The sequence below is a fragment of the Quercus lobata genome, chromosome 10, assembly GCF_001633185.2.
Source record: "Quercus lobata isolate SW786 chromosome 10, ValleyOak3.0 Primary Assembly, whole genome shotgun sequence".
NCBI lineage: Eukaryota > Viridiplantae > Streptophyta > Magnoliopsida > Fagales > Fagaceae > Quercus > Quercus lobata.
The window spans coordinates 26,879,732-26,898,880 of NC_044913.1; the positions used below are offsets into that span (position 1 = coordinate 26,879,732).

Below are 19,149 nucleotides of genomic sequence, written 5' to 3' on the forward strand. Positions count from 1 at the left end.
AACATTCAAATTTTATATAGTAATATATTACATAATCATAACCTGCTATTACACAAATACAATTCCTTGGTAAATGTTAAGATAGATGACAACTATTTTATATTATCTTGAGTAAAATTTAGTCCCACAATTGTAGTGTATCACATAAAATCGGAACTACAACCATGTAAAAAGTGAAAATTAAAATTAGATATAATAACAAAATTCTTTTACACCACAATAGAACCAAGAGAATTATTATAATGCATAATCCAATATGAGTATGAGGCTAGGAGTTGTACTCTACATTATTGCAAGGAAAAAAAAAAAGAACAAATCTAGAATAAAGAACAAATAGAGAGCATATCTAATTAGTGAACAAATCAAACAGACAAAATTCTAGTAGTGTGGAATAATTAAAATTGTAACAAAATAAATATAAAATAACACAACTTTACCGGAAATATGATTTCCCTACATCTACATCACACCCAATTACTCTGTATTTTATTGGCTTTCACTGAAACTAAACCAAAAAAAAAAAAGAATAAATTAATTTGCAATGTTTCTTTATCTAGTGTACTCAATCAAGTATTCTTGTGCCCACAGTGAGATGCTCCATGGACCATAGTGGATGCTCTGTAATTTCAGTCCATTGTTGATTTTTGGTTGCCAAATTCTCCACGCATTGCAGTAAAAATTTCTGTGTCATTTGCTTTACTCAAACATGAATTCAATTACTCCCTTGAGAAATAAAGAGTGAACCTCCTGAAGTCCAGGCCATAGTCTGCAACTCTCCCAAATCTAATAGATTGTATAACATGCCAAAAAGATAACCAACTAAGAATAGAACAATATAGGAACATGTTTATTAGTTTAGAGAGAAAGCAACGTACCATTCCATTGCAATGACCACCATTAACTTCTTCAACATATTTTCACCTTTAAATTAAAAACAACAAAATTAAATGAAACCTTGATTATATAAGGTAGTCAGGTCAGGTCTATTATTAACCCATATTTGTCAAGTGTAACATTGGAACTATCAGATAACATATTCATTTACTTTTCTTTGTGTGATGGCAGAGCATATTTTGATAGCTAATTAATAGCATTATAGCGAGATCTAAGTTGAAGGTAAGGAAACATGTCTATGAAATAATAGGCAACTTCTAACTTTAGATTAAAATATAAACATAATTACATAATGCGTAACTTGTCCAACAGACGACAAAGGAGCACTTCTCTTTGAAGGAAACCACACCCTCTGCTAGGTTTCACTTGGTGGTGGGAGTGAATAATTGGCATTATCATCATTCCCTGCAACCCAAACTCAAAAAAATAAGAGTTGGAGAAAAAATGGACTCTCTCCTATAATTGAAACACTTCAATTTGGCTTAGGTATCATCACAAACACTTAGGGGTGATGAGGTTGGACTCTATTCATATGCTATGCACTAAAGTGCTGGCTATTGTAGACAATAATCTGGGATGATGATAAACACCGTTTCCCCTTGGATCATGACAATAGAAACAACCTACAACATCTAACATTCCATGAGGTAAAAGAGATGACAATCCAACTACAAATTGTAGACCACTGAATTCATTTGATGTCAAGCTTTACATTCAGACTCAATTGCAAGTTGGACTACAAATATCAATAGCATAATCAATGGCAAATTATATAGCAAAGTATAACTCCAAGCCAAAATTTGATTCTATGGAACAACTTATGATCCAACTCAGATTTTTGCAGGAGAAGAAACCGCATTTTTTTTCCTATCCTTTTATCTTATTTTCCCTCCAATGTGAAGAATAAATTAAAATTTTGAAAGACAACAAAGATGAAAAAATTAATGTATAAATAATGTGACTTCCTCTACCAACAATAATGTGAGTTAAATATAAATAAGAAGAATCGCACCAACATGTTTAATATAACCACAAATCAAACACTTACCCAACAAAACTTTTTTAATGTAAATAAGCAAGAACTCACCAACATGTTCAATATAAACATAGGTCATGCACTTAGCCAACAAAACTTCCAAAGAGCAAAACCTTAAAGACACATCACAAAAGCAAACAACAACAAAATTACAACTCAAAAGAGAAACATAACAAACAAAAGATCCTAGAGAGTTAAGAAAAATTACATCTCAACACAAGCAATTAACAACAAAATTACTAAATTTCATAACTTTGTTTTATCCACATAGCAAAAAATAACTTCTAAAGCCTACCAAAACTATCAACCAAATTATAGCACATGTTAGGATATAAATATCAAGCAACCGAGATGACCAAATTTTTAGTGAAATAAAGTAGAAAAGTGCATTCATGATCAATTGGAAACCTAAGCAAACCTCAACTCCACAAAAATCATACTTTAAAATCAAGTTCTAATCTACTTCCAAAACATATTTAAACAAATGATTAAATGCATTAAGTACTAATCAAATTAAATAAAAGATCAAAAGAATAGTAAATGTAACATCTCCCTAACAATTTAACCATTACAAACTCTCTATGAAATCCATATATCGAAGTGTAGGTGTCAAAAATATCCCTAGATACATAGTACTTAAGTATGCAAGTTATGTTGAGTGCAATATGATAGTGGTTAAAACTGATTTAATTCGAAGGTATAGAACTAAAAAATCTCCATATAAAGATAACTAAAACAATTTATTTATTTTGAATCCAATAACTAAAACAATTTCAACAATTAAAAAATTAAGAAATAGGCATTAATAGTTATCAATTCCACTATGAGACGACAAAAAAATAGGGTTTTTTTATTATTTTTTTTTTATAAATCAAGGTGATAAAAACTTGCCAAATCTTTTTGAATCAAATCTTGTCAATAAAAAAACTACAACTACAAATATTCCAACTTAAAAACCTCAAAGGTGTGCCAATATTTCATAGTTTCATACTAGTGCCACATATTTATTTGTTTGATTATGTTAGAATCTTAGAATTGAACAACAAATAAACCTATAAAGTCAACATACAAATATACAAAATTCCAAAAGCAGCAAAATTGTTGGTCTGCTGCAAACAAACCAAGCCAAGAAATCAACGACAACTTAGAAGGATTTTGTGAATACAAAAGAAGGCCAAAATTTATATCAATATGGGAAAAAGAAAGAATTGAATCCAAAAATTATGTACCACCTATCTAAAGAGAAATTTCATCAAACACATGGCAAGCAAAAAAGAAATGTAATGGAATAGAGCATTACCAACGGGCTTTCCACCAATCTCAACATCAAAATAAACTTTATGGGTCAACGTGAAACAAATATATGAGACAAAGATGGTAAATTTGTTAAATAATTTAAACGGAGGAATTTAAAAAATCAAAGAAAAAGAACCATCGGTACCCTACCTAAAATAACCCTAACTAAAAAAAGCAAAGACTTTACAAATCAATGTCAAGCATTTGTTCTTCCTAAATCAAAACCAATCAGACCACAATACCAAAACCTAAATCAGATTTCCAAATTTAAAAAAAAAAAAAAAGAAAAAAAAAAAAAAGAGAAATATTTCCCCTGTTTTCATAATTAACTAGGCTGCCTTTCCTCTGTTTGGTTTCAATTGAGAAACTTAAATTCAGAGAAAATAGAAAGAGGAAAGCAAGCGTACCTGGGCACTAGGTATGGAGTTTGATTTTCAATTAAAAACAATAACAGGTAGACAATGAGTTGCATAATACAGGAAAACCAAAAGATGCAGTGGCGGCGATTCGTGGTGGCAGCAATCCGTGGTGGCGGTGGCGGGGGCGGTGGGAGAATCTGAGTTTTGGGTTTTGATTTTGGGGAAGGAAAGGGTGAGTTTTAGGTTTAGGGGAAGGTGATGTGCGTGTGAGAAGAGGAGAGATTTTGAAGAAGTATCGTTTTTATGTTTAGGTTTTGAAGAAGTACCGGTTTTGTAATGCGTGTTTAGTGAGGAAATAATGAGATTTATTAGTTTTTATTTTTAAATTAATAATGCTGACGTGAGTAAATGGGTTGGAAAAAAAAATCAAAACATATAAATCAAATTAAATAAATAAATGTTGAAGTGGAAAATTGTGCGAGCTTCAAAAGTTTTGGTTTTATATATATATAGATGAATTTGAGATGTATGAATTCTGAATATGTAATATTAAATTTATTGTTTGAATCTTTTTATACAATGAAGGATTTGAAATTCTAAATTCCTAACTTTATTATTTATATATACTTTAAAATTGCTTATAAATTTGAATTTGAAAATCTCTCTTTTCCAAATTAAATTATTAAAATACTATCAAAATTTTCAAAATTCTTCCCTAAAACCTTAAAAATAACAAAATATCCTTAAATTGAATTAAATGACAAAAACAGCCCAAAAATGCCTAAAATACAAAAGTACCTCTAAAATATTTGATATTACCAAAATACCATCAAAATCTCTGTGATCATCCTAAAAATGAGCATGCTGAATGCCAACTAAATTCTAGCCATGTGATTGGCTAAGCTTGAATGATGCTTGGTGTGAGCTCGATCATACTAGATGTGGAACTAAGAGTATACCATTAACTCAAGGGTGAGGGCAGAGAATGGAAGTCGCTGCTAGTTTTAGGTCTAGAAATCACTCTTGATCCTACACAAAACTTTAACATTACTAGACTATATGTGCAGAGTAAGAGCATTCCCATCAACACTTCTAAAAAATTTAGCATTTACCATATCAAAAACTAATTTTACAATATATAACACATCATTTTACAATATCCCTTCCATCAAAATTTTTATTTTTTTTTTAACACTCCATTTAAATATTCTTTCTTTATTAGTTTTTATTCATTTTTTATTTTTCCTCTCTCTCTTCTCTATCTCTCTCTTTCTCTCCTCTGTCTCTCTCTCTTTATTAAAAAAAAAAATATATATATATATATATATATATTTTTTTTTTTTACAATCTTACTATAGTGGGTTGCTATCTCTAGCAGCCCATTGTAACTGGATTGCAAAATAAATAGGATTTAAGAGCTTTGATAGAGTATGTTTTTCGATCTTTTGATGCTAAAATTTAGCATTTATAGTATTTGAGAGTGTTGATGAGAATGCTCTAAGGGTGCACACATGGGAATGTGTTAGGCATCTAAGCCTACCTGATCAAATGGATGAACCTCCACTTTGTACCTCCTATCCATAATTTAGTAAGGGTTTCCCTAAGTGGGATCCCTTCTAAGCATGCAAATTATCTTAAGAAAATGTTGATAAAAATAAGCATACACGAGCACAATTCTTTCCAAGCATGAGGTGAGGTGCCCTATCTCTAGGGTTTACCCTAGTCACATGTTTCTAACAAGAGTCAAGAAAACAAGAATTTTCAAGTTTTTTGGAAAACATTGCGTACACAAGTTAGGAAACTTTAAACTTGACTAGTCCCTTTAGTCTATGCGCTAGATTATTCCACCAAAAAGAAGCACACCCACATTAGGAAACTTTAGACTAAAAAAATCAACAACCTTAGAGAGAGTTTTCGACCAAAATATCAACTTTTAAAACTAATGAGGGCTTAAAGAAGCTTCTTCTCTTTTTTAGACAAAAACTCTCTCGAGTGCTTGATTGTTATCTTTTTCGCTCAACCAACTCTGCATATGTATGGTCAAGCATGTATACACAAAACTGAACTTTTCATAAGCAAATTTGAGGTTTTTGAAATTGCATTTGACATTTTCTTGTTATTTTTGGCCAAATTTGTCACGCCCCAAACCCGAAAGGGTCCAAAGCGTGAGAAAGACATCTCAAAAGTACCTGTAGATTTTGTTCCTTTTGACAATTCAATCCAAATAAAATCATATCAAGTACCAACATCAAGAACTATCATAATAATTCCATTAAATATACTCTTAAAGTAAGTCAGAGCTATATGCAATAAATACAATGACCATTGGTCACAAAAGAATGGACATCTGAATAAATAATAACATATCATCAACTTGTCCCATTAGTGGAAATAAAGGCATAACCACTATTAGATACAAAAGAATCAAGTCAAGCCTACTCTAAGTTATACATCATCAATTATCTCTATCACAAAAGTCAGCCTCCATCAGCAGTTAGTTGCTAGCAACCAAAAAGTTGTTTCAAAATGATAGTTGCCTACTCTGAAAAGGTTTATAAAATAATGAAATGAGACAGAGCTCAGTAAATAGCATAATTAATAAGGGTGGGAGAAATGCAAGTTTCATGATAATGAACATTTTACAAAACATGTTATAATTTGGGAATTTCTATTTAATTTATGCAAAAACAATTTCATTAACCACATGACAAGAACAATAGGAATAGTTTAGTACCAAACTTCCAAAAATAACTATGAAACTACGTTCCATTCACTTTGAGCCATAAAAATATCCAATACCTTTTCAAAACTAGAAAACCTTACCAAAGATGCAACAAGGACAAACAAGGACGGAGATATGATATCTCTCTCTTGATTTAGAACATGCTTGACATTGTGGAGAAACTTGAATAGTATGTGTTAAATAAATGCTAAGCTATTTCTGATTTTGTGTGAGTATGTACTAGTTTGTACATGTACTCATGGGTTAATTAAGAAATTGATATTTCTTGTTTGTATACCCTTTATAGCTTAGTTAAACACTATCATGCATTGTATTTGCATTGTTCATTTAGCATAATGTGTGCTTTTTGTTTTTGGTCATAAATTTTTTAAAAACCAAAAAGATTTTGTGTTTTTCACATCTTGGATTTATAATCAAGGATTGGCCATATTATCTTTACATAACAAGTTTATGTACCTTGTTTAGCTTTGATGAGCTTATTTATTGCACTTGACTAGTTGAAGTTTTGTAGTGCATGTTGTGTGGGAAAGATATTTATGGTATTTATCACTTTGTCTTAATCTTGAAGTCACATGTTATTTGACTGTCGGACTTGATCCTTTTGAGAAAAGCATAAATAATCATCTCACCACTGTTCACTAGCCAATCATGAACACCTTAGTGCATATCATAAGATTTTGTGCTCGAGAAAGTGTAGCACATGCACAAAAAGAACATAAGGTGAAGCCTCGGTTAAAGTGCTTACTTCTTATAATCAAAATTGGTGTGTACTATTAGGCTTGATGCCAAACTCACATAACTTAAAATTGGAATGTATATTATGAGGCATAAATACAAGAAACTTACATGATTGCAAGCTTATGATCTAGGAGATGTGGGAGTTATATGATGTAACTCTTTAGGTGATAGTCTCTTTTAAATTCTATGTGATGAATTTTGTAGACATTGTGATTGATTTCTATTTACATATCACCTCACATATATCTTAAGCTTTTGCTAGTTGCACACACTACACAAGTTACTCTTTGCTAAACTTGGTACATTATATTGTGTGTGATCTTGTTGTGGCCATCTAAGATTAAAGTTCCTTGATTTTGATGCAAAATGTGTTTAAAGTTTGAGTTTTGAGGACAATTGGTTGAAAAACTTGTTTTTGGAAGATTTGGGCTGAATTCAAGTGTTTTTTAAAACTTTTTGTCTCATACTCATGCATTTCATTCATGAAATATTGCACTTTGAGGAGTTTCTGCATTAAGTTGCTCTATTTTTTTTTCAAAAATTTGATTTTTCCATGCATCATTTATGTTTAGGATTCATATGCATTGCATTGTTTTTGTATCCATCTTGCAGTTTTGCAGTCATATCTCTCATTGTTTTCACACATAACATGCATACACTTTGCTACATTGGGTACTCAACTTGATCAAAATTTGAATGATTAATTTTTGAGTTATGTACTTTCTAGTATATGCTATTTTATGTGTGAACTGTAGAAAATATTTTTCTTAAACAATATGATGGATAATCAATGTGCAAATATTTTCTCTACTCATGCAACTGTTTATGGGTCACATAGTGTCATATTTGCATTTTATTGAAAGAGAGAATATTTTTTTTCATGTGTATCCTCAACTTAGTTTTTTTTGTAAAAACTTGATTTGTGTCTTTTTCTTTATCCCCAACCCCTTTATTTTTCCCAAAAACTGTTTTTTCCAAAACTTGTTTTGTTTTTCCTATTTTTATAAGGGAAGTTTTTGATGTATCTAACTTAGGGGGAGAGTTAGAATTTACTTTTTTTTTTTATATTTTGTTTCATATTATTGTTTATATGTCTTTCTTTCCACACATGCGGTGATGTGTTTGTTGAGTGTTTCTGGAAAGATAGGTGCATTCTGATCAAGACCTTCTACCTCTTCTTGCAACTTCTAGGTTAGGAGTCTTAGATTGGGATTTGTAATGTAATTGGGCATTTTATTGTATTGGGTTGTGCTTGTATTTGAGCATTTCATTTTGTATGAAAGTTTTGTCACGAATTGTCAAAGGGGGAGTTTGTTAGGTTCTAAATGTTTAGAACAATTGGCAAATCGTGAACACAAACTTGTCTAGATATAGATCTTAGAGTCTATAGATTTTATTAGACAATACTCAAGGTGATTCAAGTCAAGATTCAAGAACATACAAGCTGCAGAAAGAAGATTTCATAATCTGTCTGATTCGATCGATCGAAAAACAGGCTCGACCGATCGAAAGTCGTATCTGCAGAATTTTAATTAAAGCCAAACAGCAGTTCAAGCTCATTTAGGATTAGGGTTTCTAATCTACTTCTTCCAGTATATAAAGGAAACTCTAAGCACGTTTTTATGTGGCTTTTCAGAGAGAAAAGAGTGTGCCTCTTTTGTATTTAGGGTTTTGTTCCTAAAAAGCTCTCTTATGTCTTCTACCGGTGTTATTCCTTGAAGAATCTCAAGATCCGGTATTGTAGAAGTTGCTGCCCTCTCTTGTCATCAAATGTGTTGATGATCTAAACCTTCAAGGGTGGTCTTGAAGTCACAAACAGGAGAGTTTGTGTTGCTAAACCTTTGAGTGGGATCTCAAAGTCACAAACGGGAGTGTTTGTGTTTTGCAAAGGCCAAAGAAAGAAGGAGTCCGTGGATTCAGAGCTTGCACGTGGTTGTGTCAGTAAGTTTTACTGGTTGGTAGCAATAAGAAGTCAAGCGTGGGGCTTGTAAGTCTTATTGTATAAACTTCGATTCTTTCTAGTGGATTTGCTTTTTACCTTGAGGATAGCTAGGTTAAATCCTCCCCAGGTTTTTTACCGGTTTGGTTTTCCTGGGTGATCATATCATTGTCTTATTTATTTTCCGCTGTTATGCATGATATGATTGTTTGATTGTGATAACCTAGACTTGGAATTTGGACTAAGTAACAACTTGGCTAATTACCTAGGTTTAATCAATTTTTTAAGAGGTCTAAAAACTGACACTTTTACTAACTCCAAATAAACTCAATAAAATTATATTCACAATCTATTTCACATTAAAAAGCCAAAACCTCCAAATCTTCACCACTTAGCTAGCCACCATTATAAAAACTATAAACCCACTCATCAAACAAATCCACCAAGACCAAAACCCATACATAAAAACACATTAATATCACTTCTAATGCTCATAAATCACATGGGTATTATTATTAAAACTTAGATAAAGAAAGCCTCTAGCAAAGCATATAAACTCACAAAAAGATTAGAAATTTTTACTTCAAATAGTAGAGGTGAGTGAGCCTTACCTTTTTCCTAAGGAGTTTTCCGGTGATCTTGCCAGAAAAATGGTGGTGGAGGTGGTGAGGAGTGGTACCAGTGGAGGAGAATGAGAGAGTGATAGCGTATGAGAGAAAATGAAAAGAAAAAGAAGGAAATGAGTGAGCTGGCCAAGGTATAAGGTGATAGTTGAAATGTGTGGTGGGAATTAGGGGGGTAGGTGGGTCATGTGTGGCCCCTTAAAAATATCTGATCCCTCTTTTTTTTTTCTTTTTTTTTGGGCTGGGCTGTTACAAAATTTGCCTATTTTTTCGTCATTGTGTATTAAGGACTCAAGTTATACAAAATGGGGGGTTTCTACAACCCCAAAAAAACCAATGTTAGGTTATAGATTGACTTAATTAATTCAATTACCTAAGTTAATTAATTAGTCAAACTACATGCAAATCAGTGGAGGCACAGTCAAATCACCAAACTAAATTAGATACAGTTGGAAAATAAATTTGACACGACAATTTGATCACGATAGGGAAAATCTTCGCAAACAAAAATCCTATCGAGTGAATTTCAGGTCACCACTCCTGGATAATCCACTAATTAAAATCAAGCGGTTACAAGTATGAGGAATCTTACTTCATTGTCCTAGCCCAAAATACCAACCTATGGTTGAATGTACTGATATATACCAGTATTAGTTCCAATACCTAATTGGATTTGTTCTTGTAGAGACTTTTCCTTTGCACAGATCCCAATATATGACTAACAACACAACAACTTGATGTTGTATAATGCAGAGTTCTTCAATCCACACTTGTAGATCTGGAAGTAGCATGGTACATAACCCTAAAGTGCATAAGAAGTCGTAGAAGCTCTGATAAAGCATGTATCTCAATTTTTGTGTTTATGTGTCTATGATGATGACTATAAAAGACAGCTTTTATATGCTCTGGAAACTTAGTGCATGAAACCCTTGAAAAACCTTATCATCATAGGCCAAAAACTAATTTTGGAATTCAAAATACCTGAGGTTTGATAGATCGAGAGGTATTGAGCTATTTATCAAGGTTCATTAAATCTAGATAGAATTGACTGTTACGAGGAGGTATTGAGATGTGCAGTTCCAGCTTTTCTTGAGTAGTTTTTTAAGTGTTCTTGTATCTTCAATAATACCACTTGTGTATTTACTTCATGATTTTTTGTTGAACACACTAGAAACTAAGACCAAATTACAAATAAAATGTGTTTGTCTTAGGATATACCGATTACATAAAAATATGACCCTAACAGCCAAAATACCCCTTTAACCCATAAAATAATCAAAATAACTTAAAAACCTCTAAAATAATAAACATATCTTTGAAACCTTTAAAATGACAAAATCACCTCAAAAACTTCCAAAATGTTAGAAATACCTCTAAAATATATAAATGACAAAAATAACCCTTAAAGGCTCCAAAATGACTGAAAAAACCTTGAACTATAAAATGACCAAAATAACATTGAAACCTCTATAATGATCAAACTATCCCAAAAAAAATCTTCAACATGAGCAAAATACCCATAAAACTACCAAAATGATAAAAATATCTCAAAAACCATCAAAATGAGAAAAATACCGAACCTCTAAAATCATCACAATATGCCACAAAATTGGGAATTCACCCTATAAATTTAAAAGGTGGTAAAAAAGTGACTTCCAAGATCCTTAAAGCAATTCACGAACTTTGGAACTCACAAACCCGAACAATGGTCAACTTTTAAACCAACCCAATCCATGTCTAACACACTACAACAACTCTTTGACGTAGTAGTCTTCGTACAATGTCTTTGCTAGAACACGTGATCTTTAATAGATACTAGAGACGTAACTTGGTAAAAAACCTTTGGTGCACGATTGTCACAGCAGCTTCTCCAACTTTCACAATGTTCTCTCTTATGTTATGATGCTTTAAAGAGGGCATTAAATCTGTGTTGAAACCCTAGTACACGGATTCCCAGGTACTTTGTCATCATGGGCCGCAAACTAAAAAGTCTATATTTTTTGAAGCTTGACCGATTGATTGGAGTCGAGATTTACTTAACCTTGATTGATTGAACTGTAGTTGAGGCTTGAAAGTTCAATTAGTGTATAAAACACTAATAAATGTTTAGACTCTCAATTTTAACAATACCAACACAAGCTTATACACAAACAATATATGTGCGGAATGATGTATATAAGCTATAACCAAATAGGTAAAACACTCTAAATCATAATTAATCATAAATACAACAATAATTAAAGGTAAAGAGTAAAGGAAGAGAGATATAAACACAAAGATAAAACTGGCACATGTTATCGAAGAGGAAACCGAAGATCTCGGTGAAAAACCTCTCCGCCACCCTTCAAGCTATCAAATGATCCATTAAAAAATAAAGTTAGGATACATGAATAGCAAAAGACCCTCTAAGCCTAATCTATCCAGTGCACCTAAACTCTCCAAGCTTCTTGCTCCAACAAAGTTACGTCTAACCTTGTCTTCTTTAGCTTCTTGGATCCCGCAATAAACCCATTGCATTAACCAAGTAAATTGGTCATATCCGAACTACTTCCCAAGAACCAAAATATCTCCTCACTGATATGAATATGATGAGATAAGGATTTGGAAAAATGTACCTCTCAAGGATATGTCAATGGAGAAGGTGATTGTAAAGGAATTTGGAGAATCAAATGATGAAGATTGTGGATGAGTCAATCTTATTTTTCTCTAGGGTTTCTCTTTCAAAATTCTCTCTAGAAGCTCTCTACATTTTGTGGGTAGAAGGGTATTTATAGTAGTGTATGTGAGGAATGTGAAAAATCAATTTTCATCCAAACAGAGCATTTTGGTGACTCAGCCTCACAATTGGAACGAGTCGAGAGCTAACTGTCTGGCTAGACTATATTTCTATCCTATAGTGCTCCAGCTGTTGTGACCTTTCAATTTCCTGCATGCTTCACACGCATGCCACTTTGGCGACTTGCCAGTCGCGAGTCAATCACGAGACCCAGTCATGAGATTCCTTTGATTTGCACACATCTTGAGTTTTCTTCACACTCTCTCACATACAACCCTTACATAATTCTCATCTAAATACAGGGTATTTAATTGCTAAAATACAAGTAAATTTGGCACGAAATAAAGTTAACACATGATTGAATAAATTCAACCTTACAAGGCTGTTGAGGTCGCTTGGTCATTATGGGCCGCAAACCAAAAAGTTTATATTTTTCGAAGCTTGACCAGTTGATTGAATAAGTTGAGGTTTACTTAACCTTGATTGATTGAGCTGCGATCGAGGCTGCTAAACTTCACTTTTTTTTTGGCAGATTCTTAAGTTATTTTCTTGTATCTTTAATGTAGAACTGTAAGCATATTCTAAGACACTAACGCTTACAATTCAATTACATGAAAAAAAGATACAATTGACCCAAACAAACTCAACACATGTTTGCACACTACACATTTGTACATTACGTTGAACTTCAGTGGTAGAAGATAGTTCATTATTCCTAGGGTGAAAGATCTATCCATGTTTTGAACAATCTCCTCCCCCTTCGCTACTAGTGCTTTTCCCTTTTATGGCATTCATTCATAATTCCATCAAGCTTTGATTTCACTTCCTTAAGCTATTCATCCTAGTGTGTGGGTACTTCTGTCTCCTCAGCCTGATGAATCCTCATACTCCACTAGGGTGATTATCACCGCCCTTTTGCCAGGTGATGTCTCATCTAGCTCTCAGTGTCATCATGCCGATTGGGTCTTATTTGTTCTTCTTGTGCTCCCTGTTTCACTCCTTTTTATGGTAGAATGCCATGGGGACGAAAGCGTTATACAAAAATATTTTAGTTTGACTAAACTTCTTTTTTTGAGAATAATCGGCAGATAGTTTGACTAAACTTTAAAACATCTGTTCATTGTATTTTTTTTTAATTTTATTATTATTCTACGTTTTATTATTATTATTTTTAATACAAATATCAAAACCAATATTTTCAATTCCATGCTTTAATATTTGTTTTAAACAAAAACAATTTCATATTTTCATTTATAGTCTTGAATTTTCTTTGAACAGTTAATAATTTCTAAAAATTCGGATGTAATCTTCTCTTCTTATCAAAATGGGTTTATCACTCTTAATAGAGATTATTAAACTTCATTATTATTATCCTTCTAATTCATATCGGATTTTAAAACAAACAAATAAATCACTCAACATATCCCCACATCGGCTGGGCTCAACAAATATTATACATCACATTATGAGGTCTATTTTCAAGGGTATATGAAATTAAGGTTTTTCTTTTTCTTTATTATATATGAGAAAAATTATGTTTTGATAGTCTATTGGAGTCATATTTAACCTGTTCAAACCATATTAAAACTTCGCATTGATTTCTCTCGTGTACATGGGTACCGAACTAGATTAGAAAAACGATAGAACTTGTTTTATCTTTATGCGAATGTTTTACATAGATGCTAAACTAAATAAGAATTTTTTTTTTTTTTTAAATTCTATATATAATTGAGAGAAGGAGAATTTGAACTCTCGACATTTATGTTAGAAACATTAGAAATATTAGTTAAACTACAAAGTTATTTAGTGTAACTGTGGAAGTTTACGTCTTTGATTTTCTATAATAACTTAAAATTTGTATGAATTACAACTTTATTGCATGTATCATAACAATATAAATAAGCTGATAAATTCAACGTTGTAATCATATATAACCAACTTGCAGTTGGTTCTTCATCCAATAACCTAATTAGTTCATACCCTTGGCAAAGAAAAAAAAAACAAAACAAATTAGTTCATACTCGAAATAAATTAATATGCCATAAATTAGTCAATGGAGCATACTGTTTTTAGCTGGGTCTAAGAGTTGGCCTTCAATTGGAGTTGTCTTCAGTTAATGTGGCATGGATACATGGACAGCACATTATTAAAAGAAAAAAAGAAAATGGTTGACTATGAACATATATATCGTTGAATTTTTTTGAAAATGACAACCTTATTTGTAATGGAACCCTGTTCATCATGTTGCCACACATTAAAGAAATTAAGTCTGTTTGGCGGGCTCAGAGAGAGAGAGAGTCATTGGCATTGTCTGACCTATTCTTGGTGTTTGATTATAGGAAAATTGTTATGTCAGTGGCAAATATACACAGACAATACTCACAAAGTTGGGACACTAGTTCGAAAATTGTGAACACATGCTATCCAACCTCAAGGTTGGTTAGATATAATTTGAGGCCTAATGCAACTGTGTTAAGTGGAACCGTTTTAAAAATATATATATATATATATATATATATATATCATTTAAATATTTTTTATTTAATTTTTTATAATATACTTAAATTTTTAATTCATTCTTATTGCTTTTTTATAAGAAAAATTACTAATAGTTTTTTTTTAAATTAAGTTTTTCTAAGATTTACGTTTCATTTGGTAATATGACTTAGCCATTTAATCTCCTTGTGATATAATTTATTATAATTAGAATTTTATCATTTTCAACTTCTAAAATTATTTTTCACAAAAACAATTGTAACAAGTATTGTCAGTAAAATTCTGTAATACATGTATTTTTATCTTTTTGTTGTATTATTTCAATATATTCTAACTATTTTTTTTATATAAATTTTCGTTAATTTGTGAAACTTTAAGCAATATTACAACACTTAATATTTTTTAATTGGATATGAATTTTGACAAATCTATCATTTAAAGTGATCAAAGATCAATAGTCATGTCATTAATCAATTGTTTAAATTCAAGTTTTGTAATTTAAAATAATGCATAAAAGATGAGTTTATGGATTAAATGGTAAATCACATCCGATTAGCATGACAATTGGCATGCATATTAAGAACATATAAAACATATAATGCAACGGTGAAATTTACAAAATATGAATTCAATAACAAGTTAATGAGTAATGTAACATCATTTAGAATTATACTAAATATAACTTGAATTCAACCCATATATATAATAGAAGCAAGAGATTCGATCTGAGATTCAACACTTTCTATTTTTCTTAAGTTTATCATGTCCAAATGGATATTTCTAGTAAAGAATTCTATTATATAATCTAATTTATCAAAGGAGCTACTACAACTACATTTAATAACATAATCACTTAACAACCTCAATTTGCCAAAACAAAAAATAATTTAATACATAACTTGATGAATTGATACTAACCAAATCAAAATTAATTATATATATAAATCAAATATCATGGGTTTATGTATAAAATTTAACCCAAAAAAAAAAAGATAAATTTGTATTATTTTATTTTTTTAAATGAGTTTTAATTTACCTTGTGTAATGCGATACATAGTGAAAGAAAGTTGAAATATAATTTCCAAATTTGATTTTGGTGTTGAGAGAGAGATTTTTTGGTGTGTGATAATATACTACGTGAGAGAGAGAGAGAGAGAGAGAGAGAGAGAGAAACTTTAAAAATCAAAAAATCAAAATCTGAAATGGTTATGGGAAATTGATCATTAATGATGATTCAATATACTCACATAATTTTTTTCTTTTGGTTAAACAAATTAAGATTTAAAATGAGTTAGATTTCTATTATTTCACAATTTTTGGGCCTTCCTAAAGTGAGGAGCTCACTTCTAAATAAAAATAATTAATTACAAATTAAAAAATGTAGGAACCTATTTTTTATCAGGACCGTAGGCGATGGTTTAAGTAGGCGTGGAAATTCATATTCGCAAGTCAGTTCTGGGTTAGGGTTTGTGTCGAGCCATAAGTATTCGGCTATATAGGTTGACCCGAACCCAACCTGTTTAATAAATGTATCAAGAATCATCTTCCCTTACATGATATGTTTATGAAACAGGTTGACCCAACACGATACATTTAACCCGTTTAATTAACATCATGTAAAAGTCCATACAAATGACCCGTTTAATAACCTGTTTGATTTATAAGTAATACCTAACCTGAATAACCTATTATCAATTCTCATATATCTAAAATTAAAAGACAACTACAACCATAAATATAGTAATAAACATATAATTAAATACAACCATAAACTAAGTAATAATAACAAAACAAAACAAAACAAAACAAAAAAAAAAAAAAAAACTAATTCCTTTATAAGCTAAATGAGACAAACAGGTTCTCATATTGAACTTGAACACGACCCGTTTATTAAACGGTTCAGCCATGTTGACCTAAATATGACTTGAACTTATTTAATCTCAACCCATGACTTATTTATAAATGGGTTAGTAGTGTTGGGTTCGCTAGCAAGGATGGAGCCAGAACTAGAAATTAGGGGTGACGGCTTTGCTACTAATTACATTCAGCTACTCCAGCCTCTAGCTTTGTTGCTTAACTGTTAAGAGTTTTTTTAAAAAAAAATTAATTAATTAATTGTTTTTGTTTTTGTTTTTTATGTGTGCATTTGCTATTGAGTAAGGATAAAAGTATTTTGTTTAAAATTTTTTGAAGGAATGAATTGTTTGTTTTGATTAAAATTGGTTGATTGAGCTTAATTGTTTTTAAGCTATTATTGGTAATTTTTTTTGTTGAACTAATTTTTTTGGGCTTGTATATATATATATATATTTTTTTTTTAGATTTTAGGTTTATAAATTTTTTTATGCCCTTTAAAATGAGGAAAATGCTAGAGTTACAAATGAGCTTAGATACAAACTAATAAGAATTTACTACATCAAAAGTTGTAAAAATATTGTAGAAAAGTTTGTGACTATAGTATTACTCTTAAAAGAATCAATAAAATTATTAAAGGGGGCAAAGTGTAATTTTATAAAACAAAACTGCTAAAATTTATACCTATATATATACTAAATTTTTTTTACAAAAACAATTAGGGGAGGCCATTGCCTCCCATGGTCAAAGTCTCCCTCCATCCATGTTTGCTAGTTATGTCAAATTTTGCTCCCCAGGTATAAGTAGCCTTGACCAAGGGCCAACGGTGTTCACACTTTTCAACCAAAAAATAAAAGACGGTGTCCACACTTTATATATGAGTGTTGCGTAGGAGTATGGGAGAAAATCAGGGTCTTGATTATAATTATTACCCATTGTTATAGATTAGATACAAAACTAGAAAAAGTAAACAAATTTAGTGATGAAATCCCACTCACGGTCTTACTCGTCACTTCTCACTCATGGTTCACTTGTCTTTGTGATGGCGACTGCCCAACCATGCATTCATCCACTGTATTACCCATCATGTGGTTGGGCTTCAATTCAAGTGGGGATGGATATAAAGCTGCCTGCCGTAAAAAACAACTCCAAAGATGTCTCCCCTTTGTTCCTTTAAGACTTATTGTCCATTAGACCTTCAATTTTGTGAGTGTTTGAACCACTTGAATCTTTACCTTATCATGGCAAGCCACACTGTACCGTGTATGTGGGTGTCATATATATACACCATGATAAAAAAAAGGTCAACAAGAAGTGAATCACAACAACTTAATTACTTGTGTGATCATGGCAATATTATTATGACTTAACAATATGATCCTAAAAGATTACAGAAATCCTAATGCACATAGCCCATATCAAATAAAGCTGCTACAAAGATCAGTGAAGATGAAATCATTGGAAGTAGATATAGACCTTAGAGTACACTGAAATTGCTGAATTATTCAACCCCAGTACCACCTAAAATAAAAAAAATTGATACCATATTTTCATTGTGCGTACGACAGATGATTTTACTAGTGAAAGATACAATTCCCTGGCATTTGTTTCAGAGGATAAGCTAGTGCTCTACCATATGCTGTATGCACGATTGTAGTGAAGGAGTACTACACTACACCTTACAGTACGTACACTGATAGTGCTGAACTGTTCAACACCAAAAGTACTGAAAGAAATAAAAAATATGAAACCATTTTTTTTGTGTGTGTGTGTGTGTTAAGCTGGTGTAGACTACGCTCAGACCACAAGAACCATATAGCTTATACAAAGTACTAGGAGTTTTTACTTTTAAAAGACACAATTGCATTCAGCCAAAAAAAAATTAAAAGACACAATTGCCCACCAGTACGCTTTTCACTAGCTAGGATATATGGTAAACAGAAGGAGTACTAGAAGTTTATATGGTCCCCTGACTGAATGTGAATGACATGCATTCTTTTTCTTTTGTTGATAAACCTGCAAATAGTACCTTTAGCTAGCAACTTTATTTTAACCATCAATGGAAATTTTATCCTCAGTATTATATTATTATAAAGGCAGATGCTATTCCTGACATTACATATCCTTCAGCTATTATATAAAATAAAATAAAATAAAATAAAAATCACCTACACATGTGATTATAGTATGCATGGTTTACATGAAGAGGGTACGTTTAGGGTTGTTAGGCAGTTACAAGTAGACGTCCTGGAAAATTTTAATCTCGTGAGCAACAGTTACAGGTAGAGATCACATGAAACAGTAATTTGATTTGTAGCATATCACATATTTTTTACCATTCTTTTCTTAGAAGACTAGAATAGTATATAGTATATATCCAACTACTATTCTTTTC

The 19,149-nt window shown here is 31.4% G+C and overlaps 1 long non-coding RNA gene across 2 annotated transcripts; it reads right to left on the reverse strand.

The window, feature by feature from the left end:
• Positions 1-356: 356 nt before the first annotated feature.
• LOC115965819 lies at positions 357-9,713 on the reverse strand. Of its 2 annotated transcripts, none has more exons than XR_004086198.1 (4): positions 9,617-9,713; positions 1,196-1,299; positions 876-921; positions 357-783 (listed from the first exon to the last, which is right to left on the reverse strand). It is a non-coding gene; the product is annotated as an uncharacterized LOC115965819 (long non-coding RNA). The 2 variants fall into 2 exon arrangements; XR_004086199.1 differs by having other exon boundaries at positions 1,184-1,299.
• Positions 9,714-19,149: the final 9,436 nt, after the last annotated feature.